Below are 6,210 nucleotides of genomic sequence, written 5' to 3'. Positions count from 1 at the left end.
AAATCAGTAAGATAATTGAAAAGAGGTTATATTCTTATGCTTTTGAGTCTTTTAAATCTATTGATTTAAATAGAATATCTTCAAAAGTACCTGTAACTGTTGTGGATGATATCCAATTTATATATGTGAACTTTTAATTAGCTTACTAAACCCGTCTCCCATGTTTCTCACCTTTAAAGTAAGGATATTGTAGCCGTTGTCAGCTGAAGAACTACAAGGTTCATAAACGTGGGGAGGAGAGCTTATTTCTCATAAAGGATTGCAGTGTGTAGGCTGGTCATCTTACAGACTGTAATGTGTAGCTTTAGTCAGAAACCTTACACAGGCACTGCAAGGGAGTAAACGGTGAGACAGGAATTTCTGCTGAACTAGTTAGACAAGAATACATATTCAACAAGTTATAAGAGGAGCTATGAATATTCATGAAGGGGGATAAGTGCAGGTATATTAAGCAAACATGTGTGTTACATATGTCTTGTCTTCACTTTGGGGTGGAGACTTAACATGTAATGCATAAAAATTAGGTTCTATTTGTCACAATATGAAAGCGACAGCACAGAAGCCTCATGGGTGCAACCTCTGTAAACCAGCTGGAGCCACTCGCTGGTTGGTGGTCTCTTATAAAGGAATGCTGGTCAGTTGTGTTAAAATCATAAAAGGGGAGAGACAGTGTCAGGGAACCGGTTGAAATCAGTGGTGGAGCAAAACTCTGGAAAGGGCTGGTTTCTGTGTAGAAAAGAAAAATCAAGTAGTGGTGAGCAAGGGAGGGGGTGTAATGACGTGCAGCTCATCTCCTGTTCCATCACGGCCAAGAAATCAGTTTTAGATTCTCTGGTGTTCCCTTGGCCAAAATGTGGTCCAGTAAATTGGTTGGGAGGCTTAAGATTTTATTTTCACTTCTTGCTCTTTTGGAAAGTTGTTATAAAAATTAAGAAATATTATTGTATGCCGCATGAGGGAAACAGTGCTTGCCACTTTGTAATTGTTCCATAAGTGTTAGCTTTTATTTCAAGTGAGAATATCAGATAGTGTTTAAGAAGAGTACCAGCTGGCTCTGGAACCTTCCTGCCAGGATTTGAATACAAGCTCTTCCAGTTACTTAATTGCTCTGTGCTTCAGTTTCCTCGTCTCTAAAATTTGTGTTTTAATAACAGCATCTGTCAAAAAAAAAAGGCACATACAAGGATTAAAGGGGGTGATATAAATAATGAGCTCACAAAAGCACCTAGCACGTAGTAAATGCATAATAAATGTTTCGATCCTCATGGGTCTGGGTGGTATTTTTTTTTCCAAAAAATTAAAATACAGGAAACTATAGCGATTCCTATAACAAGCGTCCATATGCTCAGTACCAAAAAGTAACAAGTGTTAACATGTTGTATCATTCTAACAATGTAAAAATATTTCAATACCCTTTTTATTCTGAGTGAAATATTAAGAGATTCTTTGCTTTCCCCCTTTTTTCTGTAACCCTGATGCCATGACTGTTAAAGTGTGACCATACTAGCTAGATATTGGTAAAGACCCTGTGTCCTGGAAATCAGATTTATGTTTGAATTCTAGTCCCACCACTTCACTACCCTTGCAATCCTGGCTAGGGTTTAAATTTCCTTTATCGTGGTTTTCTCATCTGTAGAAAGCTGGTAGTGCCTAGCACGGAGCCTTGCCATATGGTAAGCACTCACTTCCTCGGCAAACAAATTCTTGAAATAGTTTCGTAAAGTCAGAATAAAATAGAATTTGGAAAGCAAGCTAGTCCACTCTCTTCCCTTTTCTCTTATCACAGTGTCTTTAAATTGTAGAGAAGACATTGGCATATTTTCTTCCCATGAACAGTGCTTTTTGAACTATGGGCTTTAATGATTTCATGAGATATAAATTTTAATTTGTCTTGATCAGAATTAAAAGCTACTCAATTTGAACTCAAGTTCCAGAATGGCAGGATTTTGCCCATTTTTTTTTTTTGTTATTTATATACATTTATATATCTCAGTGCCTCATAGTAGATGTTCAATAGATATCGGGTGTTAAATAAATGACCAAGATTACTTCAGTTAAACATATGGTTATTTTTGACTATGTATATTTCAGATGTTTCATTATTTGAATAAATATCTAAATACTTCATTTCCTTCTGTTGTCAACCCCACCCACTGTGATTTATGAGTGTAGGCTATCCTAGCTAACATTTATTTAGCATTTAATACATGATAAGTATTGTCATTAGCACATTACCTATATAAGCTCATCTGTGAGACCGTCTATATGATCCTACTTTAAAATTAAAAGCTGATGTACAATAAACTAAGTAATTTTCCTAGAATACGTAGCCAACGAATGTGGAAGCCAATGCTCAAATTTAGTCTCAAACCATGGATCTAAAACGTTTGCTTCTAACTAGAGTCTGTGTCAGCCCCCGTTTACAGACTGGAAAAAAGAGAGAGAGAGAGAAGAAAAAATATATACATACATACACTTCAACATTTGATCATTCTTGTGAGAATAAAAATTGGGGTGATAAATTCACCATTTTTTCTAAAATTTCACCAGCTGACACAATCTTCTACCTTACGGAATCTAAAGACCCTGAAAAGAGAAAAGAAGGGACATACTCTTCCCTCATCCAGGGTAAAAAACTTGGAGAATTATTTGTACTTCTCTCTTTATCACTTTTTTATTTATTTGTAACCCCATCTTTAAAAATAACATTCATAGTGTGGTGTGATTTTTAACTATTCTTGGATCTTGGTTCTGCTAGAAAGCCAGAAGCAAAACAGACCAACTGAGGCCTGCTTTGTTTTTCCTAAAATTCCTTCCTTAAATATGAAAGTGCCCCTGCCACCATCTTTCCACCCTTAATTAAACCAGAGTGCATTTCACCTTATTCTAAACGCACCAATTGAAAGTCTTGTTATTATTTAGATAATGTGTGTGTCAGCCCCTCTTCTGGTTCAAGAGATTCTCAAGGGTGCGTTATTCTCTCAATCGCTTTTATCCTAGGGCTTAGCACAGCCCAGATCTTCGTGAGTATTCCATAAATATTTGTTTGCCCAGTGAATAAAAGATGAGAATGGTTTGGAGAAGCAGACATTCTATCCATCCTCTCATTAGCCATTTTGTATTCCCCAGCACTTACAAAGTGGGCAGACAATCAGAAAAAACAAACAAAAAAAGAAATGTGTTCTTTTTTAACCATAGGTGTAAGCTCTTAAGTGAGTCATAACAAATGAAGACCTTCACCCACATTAAAGGAGCCTATTTCATTATTGTTATTAAGATGCGTTAACACATTGTAGGGCTTGATTGAGGTATTCTTTACTTGAAATGGCCATTGAAGTCTCTGAGCTTCAGAACTGCTAAACTGTGAAGGGAAACACAAAAGATAAAGGTTTGCATTTTCTTTCATCTACTCAGGGTGTCTGATTGCATTTTCACTCTTTAGAAAATTGTATCAGATTGAACCCTAACTTAGAAAAGAGCAATAGGAGAGACACTAATGTTTTAGTGATTTGCATTTTATTTTAGAGAAGGAAGGCAACGATAGGACCTCATACACGGAGCCCGTTCACTTTTGAATTTAAATTATTTTGGATACTAACTGCTCTTCACTGCACCACTAGATACGCCCCATACACACCCACCAAATACATACCTCCCGTTTTTCTCCTTCCCCATTATAAATTTCTTACAATATGCTGTACTTAGATTTTTTTGGTATGTTTCCATTACTTTACCAGAAAAGAGTGTCAGAGCCCCCCCAAGTGTAACAACTACTTTGTTTACCTATCCGTCCTGCCCATTCCCAACACTTCACTTACTTGAGATTTCTGACATAACCCTTCTATAGATTAAGCAACCTAAGCTCAGATAACTTAAATGAGTCACTTCAAAGACACATAGGTCATAGGTTTTGTTGCTGGAGACTGTAAAAAGGACTTTCGTGCAGTTTGCTATCTGCATGAAACGAGGGTATGTGGTTAATTCTAAACCTGGTGGCATGCGTGGAATCAGGCTGCGTTTTCCTTCAGGCCTCTTCAACCCACTCCAGTACGGGGTTCAGCTGAGCAGTAATGGACCCTATTCAGTGGTGGAATCTAAAGGAAAAGATGCAGGTGGTATTTTGAGGTGGAATCATTTTACTATTTATTTATTTTCCTTGTATAGATTGGCATATGAAAAAAAATTGATGGAAACAGTATTAAAATTAGTTCTAGGGAAACCTTGTAACCAAAACTTGTTATCACGATTTTTGTCTCTTTATATATCTACAGACTAAAAAACTTCATTATAGTTCTTTAGGGACTCATTTGTTTTTTCTTGTTGCTGTTGTTTGTTTTTGTTTGGGGGGGGTTTTATAACAAAGAGTTTTTATTTTTTTAACGTAAAAATACGTAATGCTTCACCATTTGCATGTCATCCTTGCACAGGGGCCATGCTAATCTCTATATCCTTCCAATTTTGGTACATGTGCTGCCAAGGTGAGCACAACCAAGGGGCTTTTTAAGCGTAAATTTGCACATTGCCGCACCCTATCTCTTCCCTGAAAGGAAATTTATGCTGAACAACTTGGGTGTAGAAAACCAAAAAATTTTCCAATGTTTAAGTCACTGAGGAGCTAGGGCAGGAGGTAGGGGATAAATTGTGTAATTTCTGAAGGCACTTTAAAACAAGTAATTAGGGAACCATTATGTGGTAGAACACCACTAATACATCTCCAACAGCAGTCTACTCCTGCCTAACTTTACTGACCTGCTCAATAAATCCACCAATAAATGGTGGAATCCAGCTTAGTCCAGGAAACACTATTAGATACAACATTGGTCACATCGTTGAGGGAGGGGGGATAAAGTAACCCATTTGCCTTTAGCATGAAATGTTCCCTTTTGGAAAGTCTAAATCATCCGAAAAAGATGATTAGGATGCCTAAATAATCTTTGGAAAATAAACTCCTTCCCTAGATCTCGTATTTTTAAAACTCAAATGTGTTTGTCTCTAACACTACTATAAATACATGTTCATGAGAGAAATTTGTCCTGCTCTTTAAATTAATCTTTATGAATGTGCAAAGTAATTTCCCCTGGTGTTCAAACTTCCTGCTGGTGATTAATCAGCATTTCCAGAAACCAACATATAAAAAGACTGCTTCCTAAATTAGTCATATAACTTTATGTTGGGCAATAAATAAATATACTATAATCTGCTTTGTCATTAACCTGTGAAAAACACAGATATCAAGATTTAATTTCTGAGTGCCCAATGGTTTTTCTAACTGGACAGTTAAGAAATTTTACTTATCATTCACTGAAGACATTTTTATAAATATTTTAAGAAAAGTATGAATAAATAAATACTATACACAGACTGATTCTGTATTATTAAAAATATAATATAGGACAGATTCTTCATTCTCAGTAGTGCATAGATTGAGATTTGTAGAATGTTCAAACAGAAAGAAATTGGAGTCAAAGCTAATTTAATCCTGTGAACTCACTGTTCACATGAAATCTGAGGAATTAGGTCAATACGAAAAGCAGAAGCGCTTCTCTGGTTGAATCAGTAGGATTCTGGGCTTCACAACTCTTCTCACCACCTGTTCCTTGCTATGGCCTCTCAAGAAATTTGTAAGGTGCAGTTTGAAAATTATTGATCTTGTCAAATACCACTTGATAGAAGGATGAAAACAATCTGGACAGGCTGCATGAGCTGAATTATTTGAGACCACACATACAAGTGGAGGCAAACACGAACATAGAAATCAGTTCAGTAGACTTTTATAACAGCCTCTTCCAGGAAAACATCCATCTTCCCAGCTTCCTGGCAGCCATGTTGGGTATGGGCTGCGTCCATGGTGACCTAATGTAACTGGCAAAATATTTCAGTCAGTGAACTAATCTACTTCTTGGGAGGATTGAAAATCCTTTGAGACTAGAACTACATGGGACAACTCTTTGAATCTTCTACAGTGCTTTTGTCTGTATAAACAAACAGGGGGACAAAAAGAAGATAAGAACAACAATAGGACATAATCCAATATTGCTCCTTTTTTTTTTTTTTTTTTTATTGAATGGTAACTGTGTACATTGATGCACTTTGCGGGTACAGTGTGGTGTTTTCATACATAATCCAAGACACTTCCATCAAACTGGTTAACATAGCCTTCATGTAACTTTCTTAGTTATTATGTCAAAACATTCATATTCTACTCATATA

The 6,210-nt window shown here is 36.4% G+C and overlaps 1 non-coding gene across 1 annotated transcript; it reads right to left on the bottom strand.

The window, feature by feature from the left end:
- Nucleotides 1-4,383: 4,383 nt before the first annotated feature.
- Nucleotides 4,384-4,486, bottom strand: LOC111723790. The gene has a single exon (XR_002772258.1). It is a non-coding gene; the product is annotated as a U6 spliceosomal RNA (small nuclear RNA).
- Between the last annotated feature and the right edge of the window lie 1,724 nt (nucleotides 4,487-6,210).

The sequence above is a fragment of the Otolemur garnettii genome, unplaced genomic scaffold (genome assembly GCF_000181295.1).
Source record: "Otolemur garnettii isolate 467f Iridium unplaced genomic scaffold, OtoGar3 scaffold00015, whole genome shotgun sequence".
In the NCBI taxonomy this organism is placed as follows: Eukaryota; Metazoa; Chordata; class Mammalia; order Primates; family Galagidae; genus Otolemur; species Otolemur garnettii.
This window is presented reverse-complemented; position numbering and strand designations above follow the sequence as displayed.